Below are 17,373 nucleotides of genomic sequence, written 5' to 3'. Positions count from 1 at the left end.
ATAAAATGACTAAAAGTTCACTCAAAGTTCACACAGCTCTGAACATGTGAGTCGAGGGGAAAGTCTGGGGTTTTGTGACTCATCCACCACAACAACCTGCCTCTTGACAAGACAGCTGCTTTCTTGTTTACTCCCATCAGCGCATTGGTTATGTGATCACAGCCTTTCAACATGGGTGAATTTGGGTGCATTATTGTTTGTAGTAAAACATACAAACAGTTTGTGAGAATGGCCTGGTTATTTGGAGGTACGTCATCACCATATTTCTTTTCAATATATCCTCAAACAACAGTTATATCTTACGAAAATGCACAACTAATACTTAGATATCTCACAAAATAGCGCTCTAAGAATGACGTGATGTACAGTAGGTCTTCTTAAGGTAGAGTTGGGTACTTTACATAAAGTCACGTAGGTTAGGTTTAGAAGAAGAAACATGTTTATGCATCTTTCTGTTCAGGCGTCATAAAATTACATAGGTTAGGTTTAGGAAAAGAAACATGATGACAACATACCTTGAAATAACTCAAAGTTCACTAGGTTTCACACGGTCCCAAACACCAGTCTGCTGGGGCAAAGTCCTGTGTTGTTTGACCCAGCCACCACCCCAACCTGTCCCTGTACACAGACTTTCGCTGTTTATACTTCCTCCTTCTTTAGTCTTGTCAGCGCATTGTTCATGTGATCGCAGCCTTCCGGATTATGTGGGTTATACACAATCACTGGTGTACGTGGGGTTTATACAAACTGTGGTGCATTACCTTTAGTATACGTACAAACAGTGCATGAGAACAGCTTGCAGAAAAGAGGCTGACTGCTCAACTGATTACTGCCAGTGTGAATATTTCATTAATGTGTTCTGTGGGATATCTGAAAGGTTATGTTCAAATAACCAAGCAAAAACAAAAACAATGCCTCACGGGAAAATCTTTGATTCATTCCATGAACGGCGGGTGATGCCCAGCTGGATTTTGTCTGGCTTCAATGCCGCTGATTAGACAGCTGAAAAAGTCCCTGAAGAGAGGGTGAGAGTGTCTGAAAGTAAACGAAAGGACCGAAGCGAGGAGGGATGGGGCCGTGTCTACGGCATTTCAAACACATTCATCAGTTTAATACATGCAAGCAGAAAAGAGGAGACACTTAAAATGACATACTGCTGAAACCCTGGAGGACCAAAAGCAGCATGTTGATGCTCTGGTGCTGATAAGTGTGGATATGTCGAGAGGAACCATAGCAGATGAGATGTGACAGGCCTGAGTAACAGATGATAAAGTATCCCAATGGAAGGAAGGTGATGTGAACGTTTTGGACAGCAAAGCTTCTGGTGCCGTAGATAAAGGTTCTGCACGCGGTGACTCGATGCAGACTTCTTTAAGGATGACGGTGTGAGTACGCCCCTGGTGCTTTGTCACTTGTTTCAACAGCATGGATTAACAAAGAGCTTTGAGGATGTCACCAATTAGTGTCAAAGCAGAATCTTTGGGGAAAAAAAAGAGGAAGCAGGCTCAGTTTCTTCACAGTTTGGCTTCACAGACATACAGACAAGAACACCCGGGCCAAGATCTGTGATTGTTTTCTTGGCTCGCTCAGTTGGAAAGAGTTTACCGTGGGATTATCGTGTGTTCTGACATGCTATCATCACCCTGGCCTCCACACGGTAATCACATTTTGACCACTATTTTTGTAGCGTTAATGCTCTGACGATACAACCGTTGCTGAGTCTCAGATGTTGAAAAATCCAAACCATCTGTAAAATAATATCTGAGAAAGTATCAATATCAGTTCACCTGACAACCAGGAAAGCAAAGCACAGCTGATTTGCAATCTGTTTTGAGGGAAGATTAAAGTCGTATCATGGCAGGTAGACTCCCCTTGACGCCAGACTGGATAACTTTGGCATCACTTGCAGGTGAATCATAACTGGGAAAGGCATTCTCTAGCTGAATAATAATGCTCACAGAGACAGTCGCGTGACGCAGGTGGTCATCTTCCAGGCGCCACAGTCTCGATCTTTGGCTGACATGGCTGAATGTTTGGGGTTAGTAGCATCAAAACAGTTTGAGACAAGTCACAGCACTAGACTAATCTCAGATTGATGGGTTAGATTAGAGAGAGGGAGAGAGTTCATTGAAAAAATATGAAAACTGATTAACTAATGACTTCCCCCCTCACTTTGTCATAGTAAAAGCTTCTTTAATCAATATTCTTGTGGGGTTCAGTGGGGTTTCTAACAGTGACAAACCCAGAGACAATTATCGCATCCCAGCTCCCCTTAGCTCCACGAAGTGCATCTTTCAGCTTATTGTTGTGGTTTTACAGCCTTCAACTTTAATGTTCTGAATCAGTCATACCTCTCTCATCGCCATAGTCTCCACATGCAGCAGGCCATTATGTTGAGCAACACGTACTAACACATCTGCAGCTGACAACTTTATAAGGTGACAATGTGTTACTTTAACGTTAACCACCTCTTGCACTGCCCCCAAGTGGCCACAAAATAAATAAATAAATAAATAAATAAATAAATAATGCAGTGGCATTATGTAATATTTTTTAAAAATTTTGATAGGGGAAAATGAGTAATGCTTCACAATATGAAAATAAGAAAGAAAGAAAGAAAGAAAGAAAGAAAGAAAGAAAGAAAGTTACTGCCATGGAAACAAACACTTTCTAAACTGTTGTCAAAACCCAGAGCTTTCCAAACATGGCAACCCGGGAGGTCATGAATACATCAGCGTGTTGTTCAAATGGACTCTTTTCATGAGCATGATAAATATAACCTCACTGAAGCAACCACAAGACTGGTTAGGATCCACTTGTTGCAACATGTCTGTGAAGTTTGTAACTGAGATTTGAATATCAAATCTGACAGTTGAGTTTGAGTCAGTCTGCCAAGCCTCCTGCCTGATATCAGACACAACTGTCAACTTGTTATACACTCTGTTTTCATCTTCAGTCTGACACTGAGTCCACTCTAACCAAATACCATTGGGAAGGGGGATTTGATTTTTGCCCAACCAATCACCAGTGACCAACGTATCTACCTGAATCTACGTCAAATTCATGTCAAGTCCAAACTGAGGTGTAGTCATGCCTACAAACTTGTTTTGCTGGGGTTTTAAAGGTATAGTGCACCCAATTCAGCCATTATCTACTCCCCCATATGCCGAGGGAGGCTCAGGTGAAGTTTTAGAGTCCTCACAACAGTTGCGGAGATCCCAGGGGAGAGTGGGTAGCAACACAACTCCACCTAATGCAGGCTGGGTGCCCCAGATTCAAACGTCCAAAAACACATAATTGAAACCACAAAATATCTCCATACTGCTCGTCCGTAGTGATCCAAGTGTTAAAATGACGTTTTCCCAAACAACTTTTTATGCCGGGGCTTCAGGACACTTGGGTCACTACGGACGAGCAGTATGGAGATATTTTGTGGTTTCAATTATGTGTTGTTGGACGTCTGAATCTGGGGCGCCATAAGCCTCCATTAGGTGGAGTTGTGTTGCTACCCACTCTCCCCTGGGATCTCCGCAAGGGATGTGAGGACTCTAAAACTTTACCTGAGCCTCCATCAGCATATGGGTGAGTAGATAATGGCTGAATTTTCATTTTTGGGTGCACTATCCCTTTAAGAGTGGAGCAGAGCAAAGTAATACAAACTACAATGTCGGGTGATGTTGAGCATATAGCAGCGACTGTCTTTTCTATAGCGCTCGCCATTGTTGTTAATACTCCTCATTGGTGACAGCCCACTGTTCACAACGCATGTAAACAGCTTGAGAATGGCATGAATGACACCCGTGGCGCTGACTGGTCTTTCTTTTCTTTTTTTTTAATCGAGAAACTGTTGCTTCAGGAGGCATGATGGTGCAGTGGTTAGCACTGTCACCTCACAGCAAGAGGGTTCTTGATTCGAACCTGGGGTGGAGGGTTCGAATCGAAGTGGGGGCCCTTTTTGTATGTTCTCCTTGTGTCACCATGGGTTTTCTGCATGTAACTACTTCCTTCCACAGTCCAAAGACATGCAGGTTAATTGGTTACTCTAAATTTGCGGTAGGTTGGTTGTCTGTCTCTATGTGTCAGCTCTGTGATAGTCTGGTGACCTGTCCAGGGTGTACCCCGCCTCTCGCCCAATGTCAGCTGGGATAGGCTCCAGCCCCCCCGCAACCCCTAACAGGATAAGCAGATACAGAAAACGAATGAATGAATGAACTGCTGTCTCATGTTGTGATGCCAGACAAATCAGTCTCCTCGGTGAAGAGGGGTTATTCTAAGTTCTGGACCCAGGCAAACAAATCTCTGGTTTGTCAGGAGAGCATTTACAGTCATTTTGGTTATAGGCTCACACTATTTACAGTGATCCTCTACCAAACTTTTTGTCTCTTCGTTCCTCCTATGATCCAGGTTTGACAGAATTGTAGTCAGTGGTCATAAATGTACTAAAAACCCAAACCATTTGGTGCTTTAAAGATTATTCGTAGAACTAATACATACAGTACATCAAACATAATGACGCTATGAAACTTTTGTTCACAGACAAAAATGTTCAGCTGGAGAAGAGTGCAGCTCCACTCTGTTGAATCTGTTTTGACATCGTTTTTTCTCTCTTGAAATAAAATCTTATAGTATGCATTGTGCACTTGGCTGTCTAGGTCGGGTCATTGTAGGCAAGGCAGTGTAAGAAAGGGTATTTGTATATCAGGTTTCAGACACAGAGACAATTCAAAGCATTTTACATGAGACAAAAAAAAAACACATTAGGACATTTCAAAAGAAACTGACTATGTGAGCTTTATGCTAAAGGAAAAGTTCAGTGCCCTAAGCTTAAAGTTCAAGTCCATGGTTTGTCTTTATGAATTTTGGTCTTGGTTTTCTTTTCCTGAATATCTGCTTATTGAGTTCAAAATACAATAAAGCATGTGTTACATGGTTATGATCCCATGTTTGAACCAATGATGTGACATTCTTGAAAGCAGTAGTTTGTAGGCACACCATCTTAGATGCTGTTTGAAGTCCCAACTTCAGATTAAAATTCTTGGACTGGGGTTAAAGTGACTGTGGGTTGATCCTTTCGTGTAACTGAAGACAGTGTAAACCAGTTTCACTGTGGCACACTGAGACTGGTTCCTATTAATGGATCACACAGTCCAGGACTGGTTTCACCCTCCTGGTTGACCACCCGCAGCCACGCATCAGTACAACACATCAGTCAGCCCACCCTGAGTCTGCCTTTGATTCAGGGGTTGTTCAGAAATGTGTGTGTTTATGCTCTGTGCAGAATATGGGGTTCCCCACAGTTGTGACCCAGCAACATGTCTGTAAATCATGCTTTGTTAGTGCGGTGGAGCTCAGTGAAAGGCTGTCTTGCTGACTTTGATGTGACTCACACAGAACATGCATATGGACTACACCCACACTAGATGATAAACAAATGATCCAAGAGACGGTCTCTCCCTCCTTTAGCAGATCACTACCTCCGTGGCCAGCAGATGTGAGCTGGCGGCCTGATGACGCGGGCCGTACAGCAGGTGGCTAACCATTGGTGTGACATGCCAAGAGGAAGCAGGTCCGGTTCCAGAAAATGAAGCCTTTGGACGTCACAAGAAAAAACACATTTGTTGGGAGTTGTTTTGATTTTAAATGCAGATGACTGGTCTTATTTTTATTACCGGAATTCTTCAGGATGACATTGATGATGGATTATCCGGAAACCTCTTCTCATTAGGAGTCGTTTCCAAACAGGATTTCGGTTTGCTTATTCCATTGGTTAACCTATTTTTTTTTTCCAACCAAATCCTAGATAAGAACTATCAATTGTAGAGATGAGTACATATGTGGACAGTTTTCTTTCAACACTTGTGAAAGTCCTCTCAACTCTTTCCAAATAAACTAAAAAAAACATCTTATGCATGTGTCTGTAATAAAGGGTGAGCTCTGTGACAGATAGAGGAACTAGCCAGAAATTAAGAAATTTAGGATCAAAGGGTTTTGTCCAAACTCCACTGTACTGGGGGACAAACACTTGTGTTTCCCAGAGATAAAGAAAACTCACTGGATATGGGTTTCACCTCTTTAAAGTACCATGAAGACTGGTACATCCCATTCAAACACTTTTAATGGACTGATTTTCCCTTTTTACATATATATAATAAGTCTTGTCTTAAAGGAACAATGTGTATGGTTTGGGGAATATATTGTCAGAAATGGAGCACAATATAATAAGTATGTTTTCTTTAGTGTATAATCAACTGAAAACTTTTTTCATTACCTTAGAATGAGCAGTTTATATCTACATAGGGAACTGGTCCTTGTCCACGAAGACATGCCATGTTTACCCGTGCTTCTTGAGGAGCCTAGAACAGACAACGAGACACTGATTCTGGATAGAGATATTTGTGTTTTTTATGTGAAACTGCCTTATTCAGTGTTTTTACCAGTTTAAATCATTGGGTCCATTTGTTTGGAGAGAAAGAGACCCCTGCAGATAATTCGACTCCTGGTAAAAACCTCCTGAACAATGAACACGGAAGGAATTCAAACCGGCAGTTCACGCTTGGCACATGGCAGAAGTTTCAGATGGTTGCAATCTGCAATCCTCATCATTTGATGCCACTTAATCTGACATACTGTTCCTTTGAAGGGTTGGTTCATTTTTTTTTTCAATTCTGTATTAAAAGAAAACTCTTGTCCCAACTAGCCATTAAGAGATCCCTGCCTAATGTGATTCCAATATAAGATATAGGGGACAAAATCCAGTTCCGTCTGTTACTTCTTAAGTTCAGCTTAAACTAGTCTTAATGAGTCTCTAAATCCTGACTTAAACAAAGCAGGTGGGTATTTTCAAAGTTGTACTCTTTGTAGTTTGAAATTCTGTTTAAAATTCTGTTGCTAAGCTGTAGCGTAAAGATGGTCATATGAAGAGGAAATTTCCAACATGATCTCATCCCTGGGCAGCACGGTGGTGTGGTGGTTAGGTGGTTAGCACTGTCGCCTCACAGCAAGAGGGTTGCTGGTTCAATCGCGGCTGTGGGAGCCCTTCTGTGTGGAGTTTGCATGTTCTCCCCGTGTCAACGTGGGTTCTCTCCGGGGCACTCCGGCTTCCTTCCACAGTCCAAAGACATGCAGATTGGGGACTAGGTTAACTGATAACTCTAAATTGTCCGTAGGTGTGAATGTGAGCGTGAATGGTTGTTTGTCTCTATGTGTCAGCCCTGTGATAGTCTGGTGACCTGTCCAGGGTGTACCCTGCCTCTCGCCCAATGTCAGCTGGGATAGGCTCCAGCCCCCACGTGACCCTCAAGAGGATGAAGCGGTTGGAAGATGAATGAATGAATGAATCTCATCCCTACTCGTCATATTTTGCTTCTTGGGCAGAAGTCCCGGGTGACAGGCTACAAAGAAGGGGTCAGGGGTCACTTAGGTTTAGGCAACAAAACTACTTGGCTATGATCAGGAAAAGACTGCGGATGTTGCTAACTTAAACACCTGGCTTTGAGAGGCAACGTGGCGGTAAAACAGTGTTGGCAGTTAAGTTTAGGCATGAAAACTAATTGGTTATACTTAGAAAAATAATGTGGATATTGTGAAAAAACACCCAGCTTTGAGTTGCTCTGAGCATCTAATAATGACTCTGATAGGTTCACACTGAAGTTGATGGAAAGTTGGTTTGTCTCATCAACACGTTCTCATCCCAAGTCATCACATAATGGACACTTTGTCAGTGGCCCTTTGTGTCTACATATTACACGCTAGGTATTGTTTGGCATCAACTGAACGTCAACAAAAGCATGTGGCCAGGTTTAGAAAAAGACATCATGGTTTGGCTCTGCATTTATATGGGAAACGAATACCAGGCTCATGGGTGAAAGTCTGGGGTTTGTTGGACCCATCCGCCACCCCTCCCGCCCATCCTATAGGGACTTTCCAGCTCTTTATATTACATTGTTACTGGCAGCATTTACACTTAATGCCAATCAGCAGTGTATCGTACCTCCATGACAGGTGCCATACGGCTAGCTTATGGACTAATGGCGCCCAGCCACAAGACAAGTGGCGTACCGGTGGCAACAACCAGCGGTGTATCATAAAACAATGAAAGGCGGCTTTTGACGCCAAAATCACTGACAAAGCGACATTATTTAAAGACTTCGGAATGAGAATGGGCCGGACACACATAGACACTAAATGGGGGACAGTGCCCAAGCACCGTATTCTGATAATCTGAGAGTGAGACCAGGCTGAAATGTCATTCTTAAATGGCTGTGGCTCTGGACTCTGAACAATTACAGTGGCCAATAACTGTTTCATATACAGTACAGGCCAAAAGTTTGGACACACCTTCTCATTCAATACGTTTTCTTTATTTTCATGACTATTTACATTGTAGATTCTCACTGAAGGCATCAAAACTATGAATGAACACATGTGGAGTTATGTACTTAACAAAAAAAGGTGAAATAACTGAAAACATGTTTTATATTCTAGTTTCTTCAAAATAGCCACCCTTTGCTCTGATTACTGCTTTGCACACTCTTGGCATTCTCTCCATGAGCTTCAAGAGGTAGTCACCTGAAATGGTTTCCACTTCACAGGTGTGCCTTATCAGGGTTAATTAGTGGAATTTCTTGCTTTATCAGTGGGGTTGGGACCATCAGTTGTGTTGTGCAGAAGTCAGGTTAATACACAGCTGACAGCCCTATTGGACAACTGTTAAAATTCATATTATGGCAAGAACCAATCAGCTAACTAAAGAAAAATGAGTGGCCATCATTACTTTAAGAAATGAAGGTCAGTCAGTCCGGAAAATTGCAAAAACTTTAAATGTGTCCCCAAGTGGAGTCGCAAAAACCATCAAGCGCTACAACTGGCACACATGAGGACCGACCCAGGAAAGGAAGACCAAGAGTCACCTCTGCTGCTGAGGATAAGTTCATCCGAGTCACCAGCCTCAGAAATCGCAAGTTAACAGCAGCTCAGATCAGAGACCAGATGAATGCCACACAGAGTTCTAGCAGCAGACCCATCTCTAGAACAACTGTTAAGAGGAGACTGTGCGAATCAGGCCTTCATGGTCAAATAGCTGCTAGGAAACCACTGCTAAGGAGAGGCAACAAGCAGAAGAGATTTGTTTGGGCCAAGAAACACAAGGAATGGACATTAGACCAGTGGAAATCTGTGCTTTGGTCTGATGAGTCCAAATTTGAGATCTTTGGTTCCAACCGCCGTGTCTTTGTGAGACGCAGAAAAGGTGAACGGATGGATTCCACATGCCTGGTTCCCACTGTGAAGCATGGAGGAGGAGGTGTGATGGTGTGGGGGTGTTCTGCTGGTGACACTGTTGGGGATTTATTCAAAATTGAAGGCACACTGAACCAGCATGGCTACCACAGCATCCTGCAGCGACATGCCATCCCATCCGCTTTTCGTTTAGTTGGACGATCATTTATTTTTCAACAGGACAATGACCCCAAACACACCTCCAGGCTGTGTAAAGGCTATTTGACCAAGAAGGAGAGTGATGGAGTGCTGCGGCAGATGACCTGGCCTCCGCAGTCACCTGACCTGAACCCAGTCGAGATGGTTTGGGGTGAGCTGGACCGCAGAGTGAAGGCAAAGGGGCCAACAAGTGCTAAACACCTCTGGGAACTCCTTCAAGACTGTTGGAAAACCATTTCAGGTGACTACCTCTTGAAGCTCATGGAGAGAATGCCAAGAGTGTGCAAAGCAGTAATCAGAGCAAAGGGTGGCTATTTTGAAGAAACTAGAATATAAAACATGTTTTCAGTTATTTCACCTTTTTTTGTTAAGTACATAACTCCACATGTGTTCATTCATAGTTTTGATGCCTGCAGTGAGAATCTACAATGTAAATAGTCATGAAAATAAAGAAAACGCATTGAATGAGAAGGTGTGTCCAAACTTTTGGCCTGTACTGTACATAGATACATGTGAGATAGACTTGAAAAACTGTGAACCTATCTTTTACATTGGGCTTTAGGTGCATATTCAGGTTACTTTATTTGTACACTTATTGTTTAGATTCTAAAAGCCTAACCAGCGACAGCAACTGCATTTGTCCTTGTCAAATAAACAAGTAAATAGAAAAAAAATCGTGGGTAGATTTGTTTTGCAATAGACCTACACATTACACACATATTACAAAATTAAGGAACCCAGACAGCAGACATGATAAAAGTGATAAAAATATCAAGGTTTTCAGTACTGTCTGTCACTTTTATTTATATACCACATTTTACTGAAGGTCCAGTGTGTAGAGGTACCTAGCGGTGAGGTGGCAGAATTAAAACTTTCTTTCTGTGTCAAGCGCGTGTAAGAACCACAGAGGCCTACACAAAAATGCAAAAACGCCAATGGGCCAGTGTCAGGTTTGTCTTCTCTGGGCCACTGTAGAAACAACATGGGGAACGCTGTGGGAGAATCCTGATTCATATGTAGATGAAATGGCTCATTCTTAGGTAATGAAAACACAGATAGTGAACAATAAAACATAGTTAGGAATATTATATTCCATTTCTTCCCATAGATGCCCTTAAATCCTACACATTGGACCTTCAAGAGAAAATGAATTAGTTTTCAGTTAGGGAGCAGAAAACCTGAGAGGTTTGACTGGATTGTAGTCCATGAATGTACCGAGAGGCCAAACCATTAGGCGCTTTAAAGATTATTAGTAGAATTAATACACACATAAGATACATCAAACATAATGTATGAATGTTTTCCTTACATTTGTAATCCCAATGACACAGAAACCATTCAAAGTGCATAATTACAGCAATGATACTTGGGAGAAGGTAATTATTTTGTCATTAGTGCAGTATCAGGTCTGATTGAGTAATCTCTGCCATATGTGTGTGTTCATTAGTCAATGAAAGAAAGTCATTCGTAAGACTTAGAGGCATTCAGGAGAGTAGAACAGCTCTATATGTACACTCCTTTGACTGTTTTGAGCCAGTGGAGCTAAAACCGCTGAACAACTTCCTCCAAATCAAACGTTTCATTGTCCTGCAGGTCTCAGTCTACAGACAGTGCACGTCCTGCAGCTCTGATCTGGATCGTTAGCAACATCACTTTAATCAAAAGTCTAACACTGCTTTCATAACTTTTTTCAACCGCACATTCCAGGAAGATGAACTGGAGGCGGCAGTAAGCGGTGGGCAAGGCTCTGTTTAAAAGAGGACATGTTGCTTAGCAGATAATTATTCCTATCCTCTCATTTCCCGAGAAGATGGATTAGGCCATTTCCGAAGAGTTGGGCCTTCAGTCGGGAACATGAATGCTCCCTGTTTCTGCCTTTTAACTGACTCAGATTATTTAATCGATAACAGTGACCCTTCTCTGGCAGAATGCTGACCACATGAAAGCACGCAGGGTTCTGGTAATCAAGGGCCCAGAAGGCCATTCCTGCTGCCTCTAAATCAAACGATGCCCTCTTTGCCTTGGGCTGTGGGAAGTGGCGACACACAGAGGCGCACTGTCACTGCTGTCCCTGTTATTTGAAGTCTTCTTTAAAGATGCGGCTGGCTGTCCTCCTGAAGTTTCACTGCAGACAACTGATATGAGAGAAAAGGCAGCTTTGGCATTCCACCATCATGTCTCATGGGCGAATGCAAAGTATCACAAAGACGTATACCAAAAGACATTAGAGCACAGGTATCACACAGAACAATAGTGTGCATACATACTGGGCTTTTGTTCATTCTTTAACACAGAGGCCGCTGCAATATTACATGGGAGGAGGGAGGATTAAATATAGTTGTCTATGCTGAGGTTGACATATTTGAAAAGAAAATTTCAGCCTGTGGTTCGAACTAGCGTGAACCATGAATAACAGGCACCAGGTATACACTCAGCAGAGCAATGTGCAGTGGGGCCAGAGTCTGGCAGCTTGTGGCCGACTCTCCAAATGAGATTTATGATGTGCCTGACCAATATGGGCTATAAATACCATGTTCTCATGATAAACTGTGATTTTCCAAATATTCCACTGAATCAATATGGTAAACCAGAAAATTAGATAATACCATCTGTGGGATTTTAATAGCATACTTAGAGCCCAGTAGTGCATGGACAGCACAGATAAATGTAAGCTTAATTATTCCTGCTGAGATCCCCATGAGAAGTGTTGATTAGTTTTGACAGTAATTGTGTTTTAATTGAAGCCAGCCCCAGCCAAATCCATGTGAGCCCGGTGGTATACATGCTATGTCTGGCTCACGCATGCACTCGGCAGTTTACCCTAAAGTGCTGCTTTAAAATGTCTTCTGTAATTACTATAGCATACAATTTTTGGTCTGTAACTTGCAGACCTGTGTGTGTACAGTGTTTTCAGGTTCTGTAGGTAGCCAATAGCTGTATCAGCAACTTCGATTCTATTAAAAGACTTAAACAGTGTGCTGTGGAGGTGGAAGAGCTGTACACAGACATGTTGTAGATTCAGTACATGTGTAAAGAATCTGAGCAATTTCAGTTGTATTACAGGTAGATTAGATAGATACAGGACATCCGTCATAACCAAAATAACAATCCTACTGATGCGCTATAGGCAAATATAGTCACTCTAGTGTTTACTTTTTTGGTTTACTTTTTTTTCATTTTCCTTGCTTATGTTTTTCCTCTTCTTCTTCTGTTTTGAATATCATTCTCGCTCGACTTCCTGACGGGTCCTAGCGCCTCGTGGGGCGGGTACAGCTGACCATTCAGCCAATCGTGCACATTGTTCAGAGACAAATGTCACCCGTATCTCACGCTAAGCAAAGTGCGATTGACTGGAAACATGTCACATGGGAACAGATGCCTTCAGGGTTCACAAAAAAAACTCCGGCATACTGATTACAACCACACATTCATGAAATGGTCAAATTATCGTACATTTGGCCTTTTTTGGGATTATTAGTCGTACATCTTACAGAGGGCCAAATTATCGTACAAATACAATAATTATCGTACACCTGGCAACGCTGTTCAAAGTTCAAAAAGGTGGGTTTATTTTCCCCAAAAATCCGTTTTACAAAGCAAATTACTGAAGGTAACAGAAATCGAGCTATAAGGCCTTTAAAAGACATCAACAAATCATGATGCTACTGAAAAATAAAGCTAACAAAACAAGACACTAACTCAGCTAACAGACCTAACAGGATGGGCAACATATGTACTGGCTGATCTGACCAAATTAAACACAAAGGGTAAAACTTACATAGGCAATAATTTAAACTAACACAAAAAATGATGAATGATGTCATAGCACTTGATTTGATCCTTGGGCTGGCTTTCTGCATAAATCCAGGCTCCGCCCTCATCCACATCTTCTGCCTAACTCCAACCAGGAAGTGAACACGGCCTCAGGTAACTCAAACACAAAGAGAAAGGAATTAATCACTTACCAAAGCAAATAGCAAAATGACACAACAATGTAAACTAAATGTGCACTCTCCTAAAAAACAGAGTGTTGTCAGAGTGCTTATAAATTTTAAACTAGGCTAAACAAATTGATGTTGTGTTTACTTTAAGTGACTGCAAATTAAAGATGACTGAACAAGTGGTAGTGTTGTGAGTGAGTATGCGAATCATTAAAACTTTTGTATGGCTGTGAGCACGGCCGTCACAGAAACGGCTTGAAGTTTTTATTCCGACAGGCTTTTGGTTTACCTATCTGAATAGCTAATAACTTATTTATTTGCCTCTGTTCTTGTTTATTTGTTGCCACTGTGTTTTATCTCGTCAGCCCTATGCTGTGTATTGCATCTGCCTTTTTTTCATTGCTTTGATTGTGTAATTTGTTCTTATTGTTAAGCACTCTGCGATTTTGCATCTGTGAAAGATGCTAAATAAACTTTACTTACTTCCTTACTTGCATATTCATTAGGCAAGCTATCTACCAAAATGTAAAGCCTTATTTAAAGGGCCAGTGTGTAATATTTGGCATGGTTTATTGTCAATCTGAATCTGACCCATTAATATGTTTATACAAGTGTATAATCACTATAAAATAAAATTCGTTTGGTTTTCGTAGCCTTATAATTATGCTTTTATATATATTAATAGCAAGGGCCTTGCTTTAGAGAGGTCGCCATCTTGTGCCGCCATGTATGTACGGCAGCCCGAGCGGACAATCCAGCCAGCCAGAGAACGCGTTTCGCATGTATAAATGAACCAACGAAGACAGCGGAAGGAAGGAAGAAGGAGGAGGAAACAGCAGAGAGTGTTAGTAGTTCGTCGACAGAGAGTAGTGAAAAGTTTTTTTAGTTATAAAGTTTGCGAATGGACCACACTTACCACGCAACAGGAGAGAAGGAACCCGAACCGTCATCTGCGAGGAAAAGAAGACGCAACTTCACTCCTTGTGATGCACTCTCTGCGGCGCTTTTCATCCTGATGATATATCTCCCCAACAATGGCAGCAGTAGCACCGAATCCCATTCTGTGCATTCAGCCTCTCTTCTCGCCCGCTCAGCATCAAACACATGGAGTTCCTCATCTGTATGCTCCGGCTCAAACAGGTATGGCTCTGGATCTGTGTCCGCTACAAGAAACTCTTCAAAATCACGTTCAAAGTCGTCCATTCCAGCTACTATAGTCTGGAGATATTGCTAGGCTAAATAAACAGCTGAGTTTTGTTTACAGGCTACACTGTCAGTCAGTGTGAGGGCTGGAGATTGGCGGAGCAGAGAGAGGAGGGGGTCCCCACTCTGTACGGTAAACGAGTATGTGTGTATGAAGTGTGTCTGTTACGCTAGAAGAGTCAGAGTTTGGGACGGAGTCTTTTACCCCCTGGAGTGTTATCAGAGTTTTTGGAGTGCTTAAATAAACGGGCCTTTTTCCCGAACGCTCCTCTGGTCTCCTGCTCGTGAGGGATTCATTACAATATCGTAACATGGTTTAGATTTCTAAATAAACATTCACCTCGTCACTAGATAGACCTACTCCTGAAAAACTCGTGCGCAAGGCTTTCTGTCCCTACAAGGCCACCGTCATTTACCCGACGGGAGGGGTGAGCGAGTGAGCCCTGCAATCTAGAATTTGACCACTGATGTCACTGTTTTCAACCCATTTTACACACTGGCCCTTTAAACAATGGATTAAATGACTGCAATACATGTGAAAGTGGTCACTTGTAGTAATGAACCCAGCTCTACAGAACTTATAGGGTCCTTCCGCTGGTTATTTTGGTGTTTGGAGCCTGCATCTTTACAGTTTTGTTTGAGTCACTCCTTTCAGTGGCGTCATTTTCAGTTGAACAAGCAGCAAAGCTCTGATAAAGCCACCAAATGCTGCCTACACAGCATCAAACCAGCAGACAGACAAAAGCGCTTTCAGATAGGGGGAACTTTCACATAGTTCTAAGAATCTAGTTCTTGAAAACTTCCCAAAACTTTGCACTCTTTTTAGTTTTTAGAGGGCTGTGAGAGACTTTTTGAGCTCCTGTGTCAGAGTAGGTACTCTGCCAGTACAAAAAGGAACCACGAGTGACGTCAGTGTACTTCAGTTGGTTGGACACAGCCAATGCATTACTAGCAACCACCATTTCTGAACACCAGTTGTAAACTACAAACAACACAAAACACAAACAACAGCATGTGACCAAACAAATTTAGGAAAACATGGGCAGATGGACCGACTTTATTAAGGATACATGTGACGGTGGAGCTATAATGCCAGTTTGACTTGTCAAAGTGAAAGTTATGTTGCTATACAAACCGCCAGCCAGCTTACAGTATGTCACTTCAGAGTTTGTATTGGCGATGTGAATGCAGACAGAAAAAACTCCTGAAGTTATGTAGTTCTTGGGGGAGCTCGGGTTGAGCATTAAGCTGCTAAAGAAGATATTTTTGCTCAGGAGTTGTTAGAGAGCGAAGCAGAGCTAAAAACAGAGTGAATATTTTGCTGTGGACACAAACTCAACTCCAAACGAATGCTATTGATGTAAATTTCTTGTATAAATGAGCAAATGTTTGTTAAAACGTTCACTGACTTAATGCTTTTGATCCCTGACCACGGTTACAGTTCACATCCTCTGAGAAATTCACATCCCACGGTGACATGTAATCAATTTCTCTGTCCCTCTGTGTGTGTGTGTTATTTGGGACTCTTCAAACTTTGTGTTCCCTTCTGGCTTTAATCTGACTTCAGATCTGCCCATCTTAAAAGGTACTTCTTTGTTGTTCCTGCAAGCAGCTGTGGTGACATCATTTTTCTGTGATCACTCGCTATCACTGTTACTGCGTAATACTGGATTGAATGACTGCCACACAATGCTCCATTGTCCCCAAACCTGTGATGTCGGTGCACGGGGAAGTCACGGAGGTGGACCTCTTTGTACATTTCAAACATAGGCTTCTATCAGGGTTATTACCTCTCAGATCTTTTCATCCCGGCACATTTGTGACCACTCTGTCTGGTCAGAACTGTATACCTGCCTGGTTTGTTTTTAATAATGAATTATAGTATTTAGCAGCTTCCAAGCCAGATCTGTTCCTGTATGCACTGTGGTTTGCACTCACTGTTTGGTGGAGATAATAGTTCAACATTGCAGAGGTGTTGGACGTTAAAGGACCACCAGTGTGTCTGCAATTAGCTCCCTAACCACACTATATTTTTGCTGACCACTTTACAATGCATGCATACTTTACATTTTTGGATGCAATTTTCTCACTGTTGCAGACCGCCATTGTTTTCGATGATTTTCAGACAGTAAGAAAATCTATCAACACACTCCCCTTGAGTTGTGTTATCCATCACAGTGAACATTTAACCTTTATGTAATTATTCAGTGGGGCTCTCTTTCTCAGAAACATTTGTTTCACTCACATTCACATGCTCAACACCTGCAGGTTGAAGGTCTGTATCAAAGACTCAACGTCATATTGAGTCAAAGCAGACCAGCCATTAGCTCTGAACACATGATGCATCATATTTTGCAGAGGAAGAATAATTTGTTTTTTGATTTTGAGACAGAGTGTGAACTGTGAGGTGCTGGAAAAATGTCATGCAGTACTTTTCTTTTTGGCCATGGCTGCGTGTTAATAGGTGTTTTAATGGCTGAGGAAATAAGCAGCTTTCTTTTCTCATTCTTTACACAGCTGTTTCTGAAATGGTTGTGGTTGGATTTAGACAAAAACACTACTTTGTTAGGCTTAGAAAAGAAGATCATGTTTTGGGATGGACAAAGTATGTAACAGAGTGACCTCTAGTTCACCTGAGTGCGTGCCCCATAAAGAATGTGTCCTTTGCAGAAGCCAGGGTTTGATTCCAACCTGTGGTCCTTTGCTGCATGTCATCATGTCATTTCTCCCCCACCTTTCCTGACTGTCTAGCTGTCCTATCAATAAAGGCAAAAATGCCAAAAAAAATTATCTT

Source organism: Epinephelus fuscoguttatus, linkage group LG3 (assembly GCF_011397635.1).
Source record: "Epinephelus fuscoguttatus linkage group LG3, E.fuscoguttatus.final_Chr_v1".
Classification (NCBI taxonomy): domain Eukaryota; kingdom Metazoa; phylum Chordata; class Actinopteri; order Perciformes; family Serranidae; genus Epinephelus; species Epinephelus fuscoguttatus.
Note: the sequence above shows the minus strand (reverse complement) of the source record.